Below are 18,217 nucleotides of genomic sequence, written 5' to 3'. Positions count from 1 at the left end.
CTTAAGTAACAAATATTGGGAGAAGGACTTCTTAGCCTCTGGATGTTGGTGTATCTGCCTGTGGTGCCCGGAACCACCTCTAGCAGGGCAGAGCGGAGAAGTTGGAAGGTCTTGGCTCCTTGAAGAAATCACAGAGCCCCTGAAGTGTCCACCCTGGAACACGTTCCTACCCAGGGTCTTCCACTTATAAGCTAACACATTTCCTTCTTGTATAAGCAGTTTGACGTGAGATTCTTGATTACTCTAACAGATATGAGAATGACTTCCACTGATGGTGATTGCATTCGTGAATTGTTGGATATATGTAGGGTCATACTTAAAAAACAACATCACAATATGGCAGCTAACACTTTCAATCCATTGCAAAACAACATAAAATAAAACAACTAAAACTAACATGTTGACTCACTTGTTGTCCAGAATGTTGGTGATAATAAAAACATTTATTTATTATATTTTTAAATAAATGTTTATTCATTTTTTGAGACAGAGAGAGAGAGACAGAGGATGAGTGGGGTGGGGGGAAGAGAGAGAGGGAGACACAGAATCCGAAGCAGGCTCCAGGCTCCGAGCCGTCAGCACAGAATCCCACGCGGGGCTCAAAATCACGAAATGTGAGATCATGACGTGAGCTGAAGTCCGATGCTTAAACGACTGAACCACCCAGGTGCCCTAAAAACACTTATATTTAATTGAGAGCTTAATATATGCTGATAGCATTCTCAGTGTGTCACCTGAAGTATCTTATTTAGTCCTTATGACAGGCTGAAGTAAGAGCTCTAATTAATCTAGTCTTACAGTTGACAAAGTTGTAGTTGATAAAAGCTAAGTTATTATAGCACTATCAGAATTCTAGCTGAGGTTGACTAAATCATATATGTGTGTGTGTGTGTATGTGTGTGTGTATATATATATATGTATATATATATATATATATATATATATATATATATATATAATGTGTATATATATATATTAGTGATGCTTGGATGGCTCAGTCAGGTAGGCATTCGACTCCTGATGTTGGTTCAGGTCATGCTGTCACAGTTTATGAGTTCAAGCCCTATGTTAGTTTCTGCTCTGGCAGTGTGGACCCTGCTTGGGATTCTGTGTCTCCCTGTCTCTCTGCCTCTCTCTCTCTCTCTCTCTCTCTCAAAAATAAATAAATAAACATTAAAAAAAACTCAATCATATGAACACAGCCACTGGGATATACTGATTCTTCTTTAAGTAATAATCTAGGTAAAGTTTATTAACTTAAACTGTGTTGAATCTCATTACAAAATTTTTCTTCTTTAAAAACGCATCAGCTACACTTGCCCAATAAATTGGCAGCTTTTTACATATAAGAGATCGAAGTTACTAGATATTAACTACAAAAAAAAGTCTCTCCCCAAAAGAACATCAGAATTTATGGCAATAATACTAAATAATATTCTTTGGGTGCTACGTAATTACTATGCACTGTTTCAAGGATGTCACACATATTATATTTAATGCCTAAAAGACATTTATGAGGTAGATGCTATTATTACTCCCATAGTACGGATAAGAAGAACAAGGCGCTGAGACATTGAGGCAACGAGTAGCTTGCCTAATTTCCCACAGCTATTAAGTGGATGGATGCGTATGAATTGCCACTGGAGTCTACCTCCTTGGGGGCTCAGCCTCTAGATTTTGCTGCGTCCCATATTTGTTTGTCAGAAGAAAGATGCATTTCCTTTAAACACATCCTTTTGCTTTGCTTTAGAAACATATAATTGTATACGTAAAAAGCTGAGTTATTTTTTTTAATTTCAAAGTGCAATAGCAACATCGCAATTTACTCTGCAGTTACAAACATAAGTGATATGTACAATACCAAACTGAATAGGCTGGACCCTATTCCTTTTACTTTTGAGGTCTCGAGTGTGTCCATAGATTTATTATTCTAATGAGAACGTTGTGATTGCTGAAGCTGGTGCTTTGGAAACAGAATGTTCTTGAAAGCTCACCGACCTTGCCTTCCGCTTACAGAGCTGGGCCTCAGTTCACAATGGGTATTTAGCATGAATGTTTTTACTGTTTAAATGTCCCACACTCTACCATAAAAATCATCAATTCTTTACAGAAGACACCATTGTAAAAGTACCTGGTGTTCCCCCCCCCCTTTTTTTTAACCTCAATGCATTTTAATAGACTGTCAGCAGAACAGGGGTCTGTTGGGCTGAGTTTGGGGGTATTTCTCTATCACGTCACCACACACTGATGACATATGTGTCCGTGCTTTACACAACTTTCAGAAGTCAGAAGTGTAGCCAATATAGATTGGGAAAAGCCAGACAGTGGCCCTCTGTCTGGGCTGCATAGTGTGTGAGGAGAGCTTTCGAAAACACGGCTTCCCGGATCCCTCACTCAAAAGGGGGGCCTGGCCTGGGCTTTGGGACTTTTAAAAGCTCTGGGGATTTTGAGGTGAAGCCAACGCTGAGAATTCCTCATGCAGAAGAACTTCTGGGGAAGACAAGCCATCCCCAAATGGCTCAGCCATTAATGTTCACTGACGGTCAAATGAAGACATCAAAAACTCAACGCAAAACTTGCTAATATGAAGCCAAATATTTAATTACATAAATTGCAGGGGATTGATAATGCAGGACAACAAAACTGCAACATTTTGTTCACTCTAGATTCACGCAACAAATGTGAAAAATAGGTTCGCTAGGTGAAAAGAGGGGAATATCAAGACTAGAATAATTTCAGTGCCTTCTTTTACCATGGGTGACTTTTTGGGTTCGAAGTTTAATTCTTTTTTTTAAATTTTTTTTTTCAACGTTTATTTATTTTTGGGACAGAGAGAGATAGAGCATGAACGGGGGAGGGTCAGAGAGAGAGGGAGACACAGAATCGGAAACAGGCTCCAGGCTCTGAGCCATCAGCCCAGAGCCTGACGCGGGGCTCGAACTCAAGGACCGTGAGATCATGACCTGGCTGAAGTCGGACGCTTAACCGACCGTGCCACCCAGGCGCCCCCGAAGTTTAATTCTTTAAAGGGAGATTGTTTGGCCGTCAATCTGGTGCTGCTACAGCACGTCCTAAGGAAGCCCTCAGAATCCAAAGGTTCTTTTCAGTATGAGAGCTCTTCCTTACATCTAACTGTCTCTACTTCCTCCTGACAGGGGATTACTCAGGAATAAGAATGCTACAGAAATGGAAGTTAAGGTAAGTCCATCTCCAAGGAAGGAAAGGTATCTGTACTTTTGGCATTTGCTTCGGAAAAGAATAAACCTCTGTGCCCCAGCTGATTTGGGGAGCAAATAAAGAGTTTCTTGGGAAGGCTTCCAATCTGGGCAGATTCCTCAGAGCCCCACAGGTCCCTCCTCAGCGGTCCCCTCTTCCTCTGTGATGTCAAGCACAGGTTCTAGCACATAAGCACGAGGTCAGAGCAGACGTCGGTAGATGTCACTGTGGACTCTGCTGTTCTCAAACGGATCTCTACCCCTCTTCCTCGTGAACCATGCCCTCCACCCAGAAGCTTCGGTCACTGTGCTTTGAAAATATATACCTTGGTTCTCATCCTTTCATACCATTTTCTTCATTGGGAGATCCTTAGCTGCGCCAAATTGCTCCTTGTTGAAGTCATTCTTGTCACTTCTAGGCCACAGTGGTTTCTTTCCATCGTCCATTAAGCACACATTTTCTGTAGCTTTCAAATAGTGATCTTATTCTTCAGTCTCGCATCACTTGTAGTTTTACTATTTAAAAAAAAAAAAGTATTTATTTTCAGAGAGAAATAGAGAACTTGCATGAGTGGGGAGGAGCAGAGAGAGGGAGAGAGAGGATCCCAAGTAGGCCTCACGCAGTCAGCATGGAGCCCGACTCGGGGCTCGATCTCACGAACGCGAGATCATGACCTGAGCCAAAATCAAGACTCAGAAGCTCAACCCGTTGAGTTCCCCAGGTGCCCCTATTTTTTTTTTATTTTAATGTTCTTGTTCTCGTTTTATCTCCCAAAATAGACAATAGGAGTCTTAGAGGCAGAAAGTTCCAAACATGCTTGGTAACCCCAACACCTCCCAAATCCCACCTCACTCTTGCTATAGTTCCTCGTACGTGTTGGGGATTAAGGAAAGTCAGGGCAAAGCATATGCACAAGTGTGCAAAGCAGGAGAGACGGATCGCACTGTCCTGCTGAGGCTGCACTTAACCCGATAGATTTAAGCAAGAATGTACACTGTGGGGATGCCCGGGGGGCTCCGTGGATGGACCATCCTCTCCTGACCAGCTCAGGTGATGATCTCACGGTCTGTGAGACTGAGCCCTGCATCAGGCTCTGAGCTGATAGCAGGGAGCCTGCTTGGGATTCTGTCCCTCCTTCTCTCTCTGCCCCTCCCCTGCTTGCTGTCTCTCCTCTCAGACCAAAAAAAGAAACAAACGTTAAAAATTAAAAAAAATAAAAATAAAAAAGAATACACACTCTGACTCCAGGCACCCATTCATTCCAGGACCATTCAGAGACTTAACAGGATGGACATTAGATTCTGGGAGAGGGTGCCCACAACCTCTTGGGCCGTGGGGAATTTAACCTTCGTGAGTAGAGAGGCACGAGTCCCTCTCCTTGTGTGACCAGGCACGGGCATGCGATGGAACAATAAAGTGGCAGAAACGTCGCTCCAGTCCTAATCCGGTAGATTCAGGTTTAAGTGCAATGGAAGCAACCAGATTCTTTCATTACTCTCAGAGACGGGGTTAGGATAGTGTTATCATGTCCGCTTGGGATTCATCCCTGAAGGTAAAACATGGTTGTGAGCCGGGGTCTGGTCTTGGTGGTGATCGTGACTGTTGAAGCCCTGGGCTCTAGTCAGTTTCTAGGAGTATTTGCAGGAGGGAAGCTCCTTTCCTCAGATGTTGTCCGTATACATGGGGTCTGTCCTGTGTCGGATACAGTTTCTCCCACATTAGTTACATTAGTCATGTGAAATTGCTGATACTTGACCCTTTTCTGAGCTATCAAGTTCAGGGTTATAAGGTTAAATCTACTACTGATAGATAATATGCACATTTATTTTATTTATTTTATACTTTTTTGATGTCTATTTATTTTTGAGAGAGACAGAGACAGAGTGTGAGTCGGGGAGAGGCTGAGAGAGGGGGAGACACAGAATCCGAAGCAGGCTCCGGGCTCCGAGCTGTCGGCACAGAGCCCGACAGAGGGCTCAAACTCAACAAACCACGAGATCACGACCTGAGCCGAAGTCGGATGCTTAACCGACTGAGCCACTCAGGCGCCCCAATAATATGCACATTTATATATGTAGTAACAAATACAAGCAAAGTTATATAATGTAATGGGAAAATAAGTGAAACAGAAGTTAGTGTATCTCAAACTTGGAGTAGTACTCTCTGACTTACTTGAGATACTTCAAACATCTAGTGAAGTTGATTTGTACTTTAACAGAATCTCTTTTGAGACTGTTTTGTTGGTTTGTTTGCCTGTTTTGTTTTGCTTTAATACTGAAGCTCCCTGAAATGTCCTCAGTTTCATCCTCAAGGACGTGAACGTAATATTCTGGGAAATGTGGAAATCATATACAAACTCCTCTTTTGTTTGCATGCCTAAAAAACCCGCAATAATCCTTTAATAAAATTCTGGTATTTGCTCTTTGTGCCTGATCATTTCCCAATAAAGGTACATTAAAAACCACAGCTCGTAGCTGGGAGCTAAAGCGCCTTTGAGAATGCCACTCAGTGAAGGGTCCTCCTGCCTTCTCTTCCCTACACTTTTTTGTATCCTTTGGGGAAAGACGCCTACTACTGAAGCGAGTCTTTTCAAATGTCACCAACTGAATGGCATTTACTTGTTCTGAGTAGCCTGTCCCTGATTAGATTTGATTGTAAATGGAGTTAACTAAGAATTCCCTTAAAAGTCATTAGAATTTGGGGACTGAATGTGATGATAGCCAAGGCTGGGGTGAGGAAACTCTCTTCTAGGAGACATTGCTTTATGGATTAAGTTTGGTGTCTCGATTTCTGTGGCTCAGTGCGTGGGTCTCACTCTACGTAATTTGTGAAATATTTTTTGGCCTAAGATGTTTTCCCATAACCAAATCAGTAAGGTAGGATGTATAACGCCCAACATACTATGCAAAGCAATTATAATTAGCTTTTTGAGATGTACGAATCAGTCGTTTTTGTGCATAGATAAATCACTTTCTATATTTACAAAATAGGTTGCTCTATGTACTTTGCCATTAGTGTTTCCCAATCCGAGGGAATCCCCAGATCCCCAGATTCCTGACTCTCAAGTATGGTTTCTCAATAGCTGCACAAAAATTGCCCTCTTTGTGGATACTATGACAATTTGATAGATGGCACTTTTTTTCTTTTTTATAAGTGCTGATAAAATTAACTTGTACACAAATCTTAATTTCTCAGAAAAAAAAAACAACATATTCCTGTAAGTTGAATTATCAGGTCTGATGGTCTGAGCATAAAATTAACTTATGTACAAAATGTACTTAGCCACCACGAAACTTCTAAAAAAACAGAGATCTTTAGAGCCACATTCTATAACCACAATGAAATAAAATTAAAAATTAACAACAACAGCAACAACCAAAGTTTTTAACCACTTTTGAATTAAAGGTAAAAAGAACGTTACCAAAAGGTTAGAAATTATCAAAATGAGAGCACACTGTGTCATGCCTGTGAAGTGTGATTTCAAGTATTTTATTAAAGGTTTAACTTAAAAACTAAAAAAAAAAGGGGCGCCTGGGTGGCTCAGTCAGGTGAGCGAGCGTCTGACTTTGGCTCAGGTCACGATCTCACGGTTTGTGAGTCCAAGCCCTGCGTCGGGCTCTGTGCTGACAGCTGAGAGCCTGGAGCTCGCTTCAGATTCTCCCTCTCTCTCTATCCCTCCCTGACCAGCGCTCTGTCTCTCTGTCTCTCAAAAATAAATAAATGCATAAAAAATTAAAAATTAAAAAAAGAAAATATAACACTAAAAATTGATAATAATCATTGTGAATACATCAATACATTAAAAATAAAATTGAAGAGTACAGCTAAATGCTAGCTCTTTATAAAAATTAAATAACAGGGGCGCCTGGGTGGCGCAGTCGGTTAAGCGGCCGACTTCAGCCAGGTCACGATCTCGCGGTCCGTGAGTTCGAGCCCCGCGTCAGGCTCTGGGCTGATGGCTCAGAGCCTGGAGCCCGTTTCCGATTCTGTGTCTCCCTCTCTCTCTGCCCCTCCCCCGTTCATGCTCTGTCTCTCTCTGTCCCAAAAAAAAATAAATAAACGTTGAAAAAAAAATTTTTTTTAAAAATTAAATAACATTGGATTTGGTGATGAGTTTTTTAGTGTTAATCTTTCCTTTTTTTTTTTTTTAATAAAACGTATTTTATTTTGTTTTTGGTTTCAGGAGTAGAAGCACTCAGTGCTTGGTGATGACTTCTTATATACGACACCAGATACACGATCCATGAAAGAAATCCCTGCTAAGATGGATGTCGTTAACATAAAGAAAACTCTGTGTTGCAAGAGACATTGTCAACACAATGAAAGACAAGTCACAGACTAGGAGATATATTTGCAAAAGATATGGTTGATAAGGCTCTATTCTCCAAGATATAGAAATAAGTCTTCAAACTCAATGATAAGAAGACAAACAGCTTGATTAAAAAATGGGACAAAGACTTAACAGACATCTCACGAAAGAAGAGAAATAGATAGCCAATAAGCATATGGAGAGATGCCAACATCGCATGTCATTAGGGGCGTGTCAATTAAAGAGGCAATGAGATGCCACTACCCGCCTCTGAGAACGGCAGGATGTTCAGAACACTGACAACTCCAAATGCTGCTGGGGATGTGGGGCAACAGGAACTCTCACTAAACAGCTGATGTGAAGGCAAAATGGCACAGCCACCTTGGAAGAGAGTTTAACAGTTTCTTACACAACTGTCAGAGCATGTGATCTGGCAGTTCCGGTCCTTGGTATTGATCCAAAGGAGTTGCTAACTTACATCTGTACACATGCCTGCACACAGATGTTTGCAGCAGCCTTATTCATGCCAAATCTTGGAAGCAACCAAGCTGTGTTCCAGGAGGTGAATGGATAAATAAACGGTAGTTTATCCAGACAATGGAAAAGTGATCGGTGTTGAAAATGAACAATGAGCTATCAAGCCGTGAAAAGACATGGCCTGAAATGCATGTCACTAAGTGAAAGAAACCACTCTGAGAAGCCTACATACTGTATGACTTTCACTATATGGCATTGTGAAAAAGGCGAAACTATGGAGAAAATAAGATCAGTGGTTGCCAGGGCTGGGTTAGGGAGGTGAGGGATAAGTAGACGGAGCACAGATGATTTTTAGGGCAGTGAAACTACTCTGTAACACTATAAAGGTGGATACCTTTCATTATGCCTTTGTCTGGACCCATAAACTATACAAGAATGATGTAAACAAAATCATGAATCTTCTCTTAAATTTTAATAAAAAATGAGGCAGAGTGATCATTAATTTTAGTCCTCAGGTTTTTGAATAAGCCAATTTTATGTTTTGTTTGTTTGCAAAAACTCTCCCTCCCATTGGCAGCGGGTGATCTCAGAGTAATCCACAAAGACGTTTCTCAAATATGGCACATTGCGATATTTTTATATTTTGCAGGCAGATGTTAGATGCCCCAAAATATAGTAATTAAACTTTCATTAAAGAAGATTGAAAAGGAGGGGTGTCTGGGTGGCTCAGTAGGTTGACCATCCGACTTCGGCTCAGGTCATGATCTCACTGTCCGTGCGTTTGAGCCCCGCGACGGGCTCTGTGCTCACAGCTCAGAGCCTGGAGCCTGCTTCGGATTCTGTGTCTCCCTCTCTCTCTGCCCCTTCCCCACTCACAGTCTTTCTCTCTCGAAAAATAAATGAACATTAGAAAATTAAATAGATACATAGATAGATACATAGATAAAAGAAGATTGAAAAGGAAACTCAGTGTCCTACTAATTTCTGGGAGTCTGGGATGCAGGCTCAGGCCATTACTGGTTTCCAGTCCTTAAGTGCCCAACCTTTGATCTTGCCATTTCTGGTTAAAAGCCTTTCTTGATTCTGTAACTTCCTATAAGTTATCCCCCTGCCATTTCTGAGCCTGAAGACTTTTTTTTTTTTTTTTTTTTTCATTGTAAGAGCTCAGAAAAGCTGATGATTCAGATTAGTGGGCACAAAGCAGGAGAGGGTGTAGATTTATTTGTATACGCTGTTGAATGAATATTTCTAGCATCCCATTACATGGTTTCTGACTGGAACTATTGAAATTATACAGTGCACCAAACATGATGATTGATCTGAAAAAGGAAAACTTCCTACCGTCTTTCAGTCTGAAATCAATTTTGCTCTGGCTTAGTCCCAAGGTCCATCATACCAACTCACGTGAGCTCCAGGTGCTGGTGGTTTCCATTGTCCTGGAGCGTCTAAACTTTGTTCTAGCCATTGCTGGTAGAAAACCTGGGACGTGTTGTTTGGAAGACAAGTTGAATTGCTCTGGAACATTCAGAGCTCTGACTGTGCCTCTCTTTCACACAGGTTTATCCTTACTTTCAGAGAGTCCTGGTAGTAACTGATAATGCTGGAGATTTTCCCCTTCGAGAATTGGCTGGACCTACCTAACGTCTCTCCTTGATTTGACTCAGGAAGGACTGAGAATTGGAGTGATTATCACAGAGGAAACGGTGACTCTCAATATTCAAGAGCTTTGCTAACTTTTTTCATGGTAATTCATAAAGATAGGTACATACTTTATCATATAGGAAGCCTTAATTCCTCCTATAGGTTAATTAGAAATTAGGAAACTTTTTATCATGTTGTAAATGGAGCACAAATAAATACCTTGTTGAAGAACATTTAGTTCCTGCCATAGGTGATGATGACCATGCCCTCAAGCACGTTAAGAACTTAGGTGAAACAAGATAAACCTTTTTTTAAAGAACAAGCGTATATTTCTTGCAATATATGCTGAAACTGATTCATGCAATGTCACATTCGATAGCTGAGGTATCGAAGTAATGACAGGTGAAGACAAAGTCTACACAAAGGCTTATCCATTTTGATTGCATAAAAAGTAACTTACAAGTAAAAGAGCAAATTCATTCAGAGAATAATTTAACTCTTTTATTCTTTCTTTTTCATTTAATTAACTGAATTGATTGGATTTTACACAGTACTTTATAGCTCTTGTCAAGTGTAAAAATCACAAAATACATGTCACTGACTTTGTGTTAAGTTTATTAGGCAAGACAATTATAAACTCTTTTGTTCACACACGTTGATGTAACAATGGAAGCATAGCCTTTAGATTGCTACTTTCCTTGTGGCAATTTACATAACATTATCAATAAAGTGGCTTTACTTGTGGAGGAATTTCTTTGGCAATCAACCCAATGTAATTAGATTTTTCTCACAGGAATACTGTCAGTCTTTATTACTAAGTAGTTAGCCTACAATGTAATATTAAATATTTCAAAAATCAGCCACATGATTCCAGGTTTAGGATTTAAGTTAAAAATCATACCCAGAATGAAATGTATGGAAAGCACATTTATAGTCCTAATTTAAATTCTGTTATGAGGCTTTATTTTTTAAGCCAAGAGTGAATTTTGCTCTTATTGCAAAAGAAAATATGCATTGTTCTTGAAGAGCAGTGTGTAACTCCTGTGAGAGCCATTTATAAAATCTAATAAACTCCTCGTAGTACCTGTAAATCAGCATAAATTTGGCATTACTCCAAAAGATTGATATGATTTTGTGTAGCTTGAGGAATACTTAGATCAATCCCTGGGCATTACTTTGCGTGGACCCTGTACATTTTCTGTAGACATAGGAGACTCAAATTACTAATCAACTTTTAGAAAATTTACCTTTCCAGAACGGAGAAATAGGAATTGTCTATTTACTTACCATTAAAGCATTTCTGTGGTATACCACTTCAAAAGGAAAGAACATCTTAATTTGTTTTTGTCTTTTAATTATAACTATACAAATCATGTTTGTGGTCTGATCAATTATTTTGTTTGTTTGTTTTTTTTTTTAATTTTTTTTTTTCAACGTTTATTTATTTTTGGGACAGAGAGAGACAGAGCAGGAACGGGGGAGGGGCAGAGAGAGAGGGAGACACAGAATCGGAAACAGGCTCCAGGCTCCGAGCCATCAGCCCAGAGCCTGACGCGGGGCTCGAACTCACGGACCGCGAGATCGTGACCTGGCTGAAGTCGGACGCTTAACCGACTGCGCCACCCAGGCGCCCCTGATCAATTATTTTGTAATGTGAGGCTGTCAGCTTAGAAAACATGTTTACTCCAGACTAGTTGATATAATTCTAATGTTAGCCGATTATCATAAATAACGATGTATAAGACATTTTCACAATATGATTAAATTAATCCAGATACAACCGACCTCTAAAGCCAAGTCGTAGGAATTCTAGAGCTAATGTTGAGGTCTTTCAATTAGTTTCAACTTCCACTTTGTGTGACGTCAAAGAACAACGACGATTTCTTTAGCTAAACATGCACACAAACAACAGACATGTGTCACTCACAGTCGGAAAAAAATTAGAATTTTATTGTAAGCACGTACGGGAATTCATTGGGCCAATTGCATCATGTACTAACTTGCATTACTAATACCCAGTGCATTTAGTACTTCAAATATCCTGGTTTCCTCTCTTCGCTTTCCTCTAAATCGGAGGGAGAGTGTAAAAAAAAAGTACTCAGCCTTGTAAAAACCAAAGTGGAGCCCCTATCTGTATGCCCAGAGAGAGGAACACAAGCCTAGAAGCAGGTTCAGGTAGACATGATGGAGAAGTGAGGAGCAAAGCCCAAATGTGATGAGAGAGAGGGTCCAACCAAGTTTCACGCAGGCCTTGCTTTGGTTGGATGTTAGCCAGCGGTGTGTCAGTGGACAGACCTGAGATGAAGGAACCGCTCAGAACCTAACTCAACCAACCAATGGTACAGACTTCTGACTAAAATGGTTTGATGGCCTCTGGTCTCGACACCTGTGCAAGAAGCCTGCTGTGTGTACACCCGCCTTTGGTGTTTGCGATGACTGATCTGGTAGCTACAGCCCATTGCGGCATCCCTCACGAATATTTCTGTGGTTTGTGCAAAGCTGGTCCTTCACTCTTAACTTACCATATTGCAAAGAGGAGAAGGAAATGAGGATGACTTGGGAGATAGGGAGAGAGCAAGTTGTCCTGAGATGTGCGTTGGTCAGAGCCAGTAACATTCAGACGTCCGTTCACGTTGAGACGCATCGCTCGCAGGTTTGCAGAAAAGTAGAAGCAGGGTTTCCTATCATCTGCCTGTGAGACCACTGCCAGTTGGGTGTCTGCCCACTACGACCTTCTTCGGCATCAATCCATAAGTACAATGACATCACAAAACCACCAAAAGCACTTCAATGTATCAGAATCTATGCAGAGTCATGGTTTCGAACTTCTATAAATCTACCGCTTATTAGCAGATCCCAGAAATATAAACGTAGGAATCAAGAGAACTCTGGAAAACCCAACCATAAAACGCAAGTGATATATTAGAAATACTCTTTCCCGTCACTACATTTTATGATCTCTGCAGCTTTTGGTTTACTCAGAGAAGAATTCCTTCCTTGGTAAAGCTGAGAATCTACAGGCCTTCTCATCCTCCCATTGGTGGACAGGTGGGGCAGTGCACAGTTAAGATGGAGAAGGTCTCTGGAACCAGCCTGTAGTCGGTCTGTCTCTAAATCTCAAGTTCCACTGGTTTCTTGGTAGTTGTACCTCGTATTTTCCTTAATCTGCATCTAAGTTAACTCATCTTTGAAATAGATATCGTGTTAGCTACATAATTAGTATGTTGTGAGGATTAGATGAGATAATATTTTCAAGTCTAGAAAAGCACTTGACTTTTAGTAAGAACTAAAAATGAAAGAAAAAAGATACCTATTATCCTTCCAATACCATGTCTCTTTTCATTTAAGAGAAAATGACAATGGCTTACATAGCTCTTGTTGTCTTGTCCCTGTGGAATGTGAACGGACAGCTGACATTCTTACTTTCAATCCCATAATGTCAGACAGATGTCAACTATTGCAACAAAGAAATATTCTGGAAATACCAGTTGTGTAAGATGTCTGTGCTACCCACAATAGTCTAGTAATAAGGGACAGTCCAGTAATGACCAAGCTTTGTCTTCAACTATTTCAGTTATTTGGGAGGAAAGGAGAAGCCAGCCGTCCCCCATTATCCCCCCCTCCAAAGGAACCTCTTGGCATAGGAGACACTATAATGAAATTAGAAGTCTATAGGGCTATTTTTGTTTGTTAATATATTAATTAATTATACTAAATTTGAGGAGGAAGATACTAATCGGGGGTAAGGTATTTGAGCCAGAGATGGATAGGATGTGATGCGGTTTCACGGCAGGAGATCCAATCTAGGTATTATTAGGAATGGTGGAGGGACAAGGATCTGGAAGTGGCAATGACAAACAAAGAAAAGAAGCCCAGTGGGTAAAAAAAAAAAAAAAAAAAAAAAAAAAAAAGGTGTTTCCAAAAATAAATAAATAAATAAACAGCTTCTACATACAATTATTGATGGAGAAACTGTATCCTTAAGGGAGGCGTAGATTTGGGTTAAAATAAGAAAGTAAAGGGAACGTTCATATAAATAGAATCCTATCACATGTGGTCGTTGGTGACTGGCTTCACTTAGCAGAACGTCTTCAAGGCTCATCTCAGTTGTAGTGTGTGAGCACTTTTGTTTCCCTATACATCAGGTGATAGACTTGAGGTCGTTCCCACTTTTTGGCTAGTAGGGGTCATGCTGCTACAAACATCTGTGTACAAATTGTTGTGTGGGTATATATTTTTGTTTTTCTTCCTGGGCAGATGCCTACAAGTGAAATTGCTAAGTCATAAATGGTAACTCTATGTTCATCATTTTCCAAAATCACTGTACCATTTTATATTCCCACGAACAATGTATGGGGGACCCACTTTCTCAAACTCTTCAACACTTATTATGGCCTCTCCTTCAGGGTCTTCAAATCTGTCTGGGTCTCACTTGCAGTTTGTTGCCCCCTGATGGCACTTGAAGCTTCAACTTCACTACGGGAGGAAAGATTCTGGGGCCTGTCATGATCTGGGCATTGCAGGACAGAAGCAACAATTCGTTCAGTCTGCTTAGATGGCCGAAATTCACTTGATCAAAGAAGGTGGACTGGGAGAATAAAGGGGGTGTGGGAACTGGAGTTGTGCCTTTTGCTTTCCTGGGAATGGATTGCCTGTGATTTCCTGCCCACATAGCTCCTCCTCTGGCCCCTCTTAGCCCCTTTAGCCATGTTAAGAACCATGGCCGCGTCCAGTTTGAGGGGCCAGAAGAAATGAGCCAGTGCCTTACGTGTTTGATTCAAACTAGGATTATTTCTACTCATATATATTTTTGTCTTTCTCCTCTAGGAAGTGATCTCTGCAAAGACAGATTTTGACCCTTATTGTTCACTCCTGCTCCTAGATTAGTGTCTAGCCTACAGTAGTTACTCGATAAATAGGCATTCGTTCATCTATTGAATGAATAAATGGTTGATATTGTCTACAGTAACACACAATTCCAGAAGAAACGAATAATATGGTGGGAAAATTTCTGAGGGAAAGGTTGATATCTGAGAATTAATTCAAAGTAAAAAAAATCTGTGTTTACACATATGATTGACAACTCAATGAATCAAAAACTATACACACATCCTAGGAGAGACATGAAAACTGAAAAACAAATCTAGTAGACCATTTGGAATTAACAGAGGTAAATAAAAATAATTGAGGAGTACAAAAGGTATGGAAAGGAACACGTGAGGATTACTGAATTTTTTTTAACATAGTTAACAAAGACTAATTGTAGGAATCATAACCACGTAACACAATATAAAGGCCATATATTTTCAAAAGGCAGAAGTATAATCAGTATATTTAAGAGATAGGAAGGGAAATCAGCGTGCTAAGTCTGTTATCATTCATAGAATTTAAATATAATGCATAAGGTATAACTTAAATTACGCATAGTTTAAAATAAAAATATTATGGCCAAATCTTCATAAAGACTTTTTTGATTGCTTTTCTTAAATATAGGTAAGTATAAGGTTTCATAATTCTTTTTCTTTTTAATTTTTTTTAAGTTTATTTATTAAGAGACAGAGACAAGCATGAGTGGGGGAGGAACAGAGAGAGAGGGAGAAGAAAAGAATCCCAAGCAGGCTCCACAACGTCAGCGCAGAGCCTGAGGTGGGGCTTGAACTCATGAAACTGTGAGATCATGACCTGAGCCAAAGTCATACGCCTAACCGACTGAGCCACCCAGGCGTACCAAGATATCATGTGTCTTAAGATAAAGATGCCGATGGACGAAATTCAACAACTTTTCCCATTATAGTCTAATTTCTTTTTTTAACTGGCTTTATAAAGTCATTCAATTGGAAGAAAAATGCATTTCATTAAGATAAACTTTATTTTTATGTGTGGTACCATAACTGGCTAATCAATCTAATGTGTCTGTCCATCAGTTTAATTAGCTTCCCATCCCTCTATCATTCAGTTCTTCATTCCTTTTACCTTTATATGGACATGAAATCACATGTAGGAAAATGTGCACTAAATGTTCTGAGTGTGGATACTTGAGACATTTTTCCTCTCCTTTTTCTAATTTGTATTTCTTGAAATTTTTGTAATGAACATGAATCATTTGTGTAGTACATGTGACAGACATTGTGTCTTCAAAAATTAAAACGAAAAGGGGTGCCTGGGTGGCTCAGTCAGTTAAGCATCCGACTTCAACTCAGGTTACAATCTGACGGTTCGTGGATTCGAGCCCCGCATCAGGTTCGGTGCTGACAGCTCAGAGCCTGGCACCTGCTTTAGATTCTGTGTCTCCCTCTCTCTCTGGCCCTCCCCCGCTCACACTCTGTCTCTCTCTCTCTCAAAAATAAATAAACATTAAAAAATTTTTAAAAAAGAGAAAAAAGACACATGAGAATGCAATAGTGGAATAGGAACTTCAACAAAAAATGTAAATTCTTTTACAACATAAAGATAGATTATTTAACACAAGCAATGTGAACTCAAGTTTATTGCTTAACACTCATTTCCATAAGAATTGCATGGGCTGTCTCAAAAATAAATAAACTTTTAAAAAAAATTAAAAAAAAAAAAAGGGGGACACCTGGATGGCTCAGTTGGTTAAGCGGCGGACTTCAGCTCAGGTCTTGATCTCACAGTTCATGAGTTCGAGCCCTGCCTCGGGCTCTGTGCTCACAGCTCGGAGCCTGGAGCCTGCTTCGGATTCTGTGTCTCCCTCTCTCTCTGTCCCTCCCCTGCTCATGCTCTGTCTCTGTCTCAAAAATAAATAAACATTAAAAAAAAAACAAAACAATTGCATCCGTCACTCACTCCAGTTTATCTTAGGTGCTGTGTCTGTTCTGCACATCCTAACACATGGAATGATTATTTTACTATCAGTTTTTCAGGACTTAGCATTTTCATATTTGGATGGTCTAGGTATTAATCACATTTTTTTTTTTTTTTAGTGTTTTGAATGCTCAGTTTCTTTTAAGCCTTGGAATATATTTACTTACGTTTTTATTTGTAAGGAAAGCATGAAAGAAAAAATATAAATTGGATATGTTAGGGTCTGAGAGGATATAGTTTCTCTGCTGCGGGTCTTCCCATTGACATGTGATTCGCTAGCAACCAGCCAGAGCTAGGTGGAGATGACACTTGGCTGGACTCCCCACGCCCCAACTCCCCCCCCCCCCCGCCCCCCTACATGCACTGGCCTGAGGACCTGTGTTCTGTCTTCCAGGTCCAGCGGTGGCTTCTTTCTGGGTATAGACAGACCCAGCTCCTCCTTGGCCCTTGGTGGGCTGCTAAAATTTGTATGCACATCTGGTTCCAATCCATCTGTTCTGTGATTCTAGGCTCTACTCGAAACCACAGATGTACATGTATCTCCAACTTCATCAAGTTGTACACAATAAACAAGGTTAGTCAGACCTCAATTAAGGGATTAAAAAAAATAAAAAGCATGAAGGCCCCTACCAGATGGTAGGGAATTAGAATCCCGGGAAACAGGGTTCTCTGGGCTTCCCTGCCTTTCTTCATAGTTGATCTCCGCGGTTTCTCATAGATTCTGACCCTTAAGTAGCCTAAGCCTGTTGGTGTTTTCATTCCCTAACCCAGAGTTGGTTTGCTTTGTGTCCTGTTGTAATTTACTGAGCAAACGCGCATGCGTCCTTTGTGATAGACTCTCTTAATTCCCGCAGAGAGCGGACTTTAAATCCATATTAATAAGTAGAAATCTTTTCCTAAAGGCAATTAAACCCACGCAAGAGAGAATCGTTGTAAGTTCCCGACAAGGGCTAATCATCAGCAATATTGACTTCCCAATTATTCTTACTAATTTTCTTTATCATTTTTACAAACACAAGTAATTTCCGGGATTAAGATCTCATAAATTCCTCTTGATTCAACCGTATTTCAAAAGCTCAAGTTTGACGGTTGTTTTTGGTGGTTTTTGTCACGTCAATCATTAGCAATAAAGGGACTTTCGTTCCCACCCCCATCACACGAACATGTTAGTACAAATACTACCACTCCCATTACACGCATACACGCACATGCATCATACACGATTAAGTCCTCAGAGGAATAAGTCCTCTGAAAGCAGGCAGTTGATCTAGTGAGCACAGAGCATGGTATTTCATACTTAAACACATAAAAAATATTTATTATTATGAGCTTAGTTTAAAGTGGGGTCTGGTACTATTGAGGAGCACAGCTAGGATTCAAACAGACAGACAGACGTGTTAGCCAAACTAACCCTTTTGCTAAAAGGTAATATGATGCCATTTCTGTATCACTATTATTTACTTCTACTTCACGCCTTCAAATGATAATGATTAGAGACATACTTGATCCCTATCCAAAGATATCTTCTCAGGTCCCTGAGGACATGCTTACTAGGTGTCATAAGTGAAATGAACATTTTATAAGTGAATATTCGGAACAGAAAAATTTGTTGCAATTCCGGTTACAATCGGCAGACGAGTCATTTAGTGGATTCATTAGCGCCAAATGAAACTTAAGAGCTGGAGACATTTGCAAATATAATTATCAGGATTCTTTACATTAGATTAGCTTGGTAGAAAATATGAAAAT

The sequence above is a fragment of the Leopardus geoffroyi genome, chromosome D3 (assembly GCF_018350155.1).
Source record: "Leopardus geoffroyi isolate Oge1 chromosome D3, O.geoffroyi_Oge1_pat1.0, whole genome shotgun sequence".
NCBI lineage: Eukaryota > Metazoa > Chordata > Mammalia > Carnivora > Felidae > Leopardus > Leopardus geoffroyi.
This window is presented reverse-complemented; position numbering follows the sequence as displayed.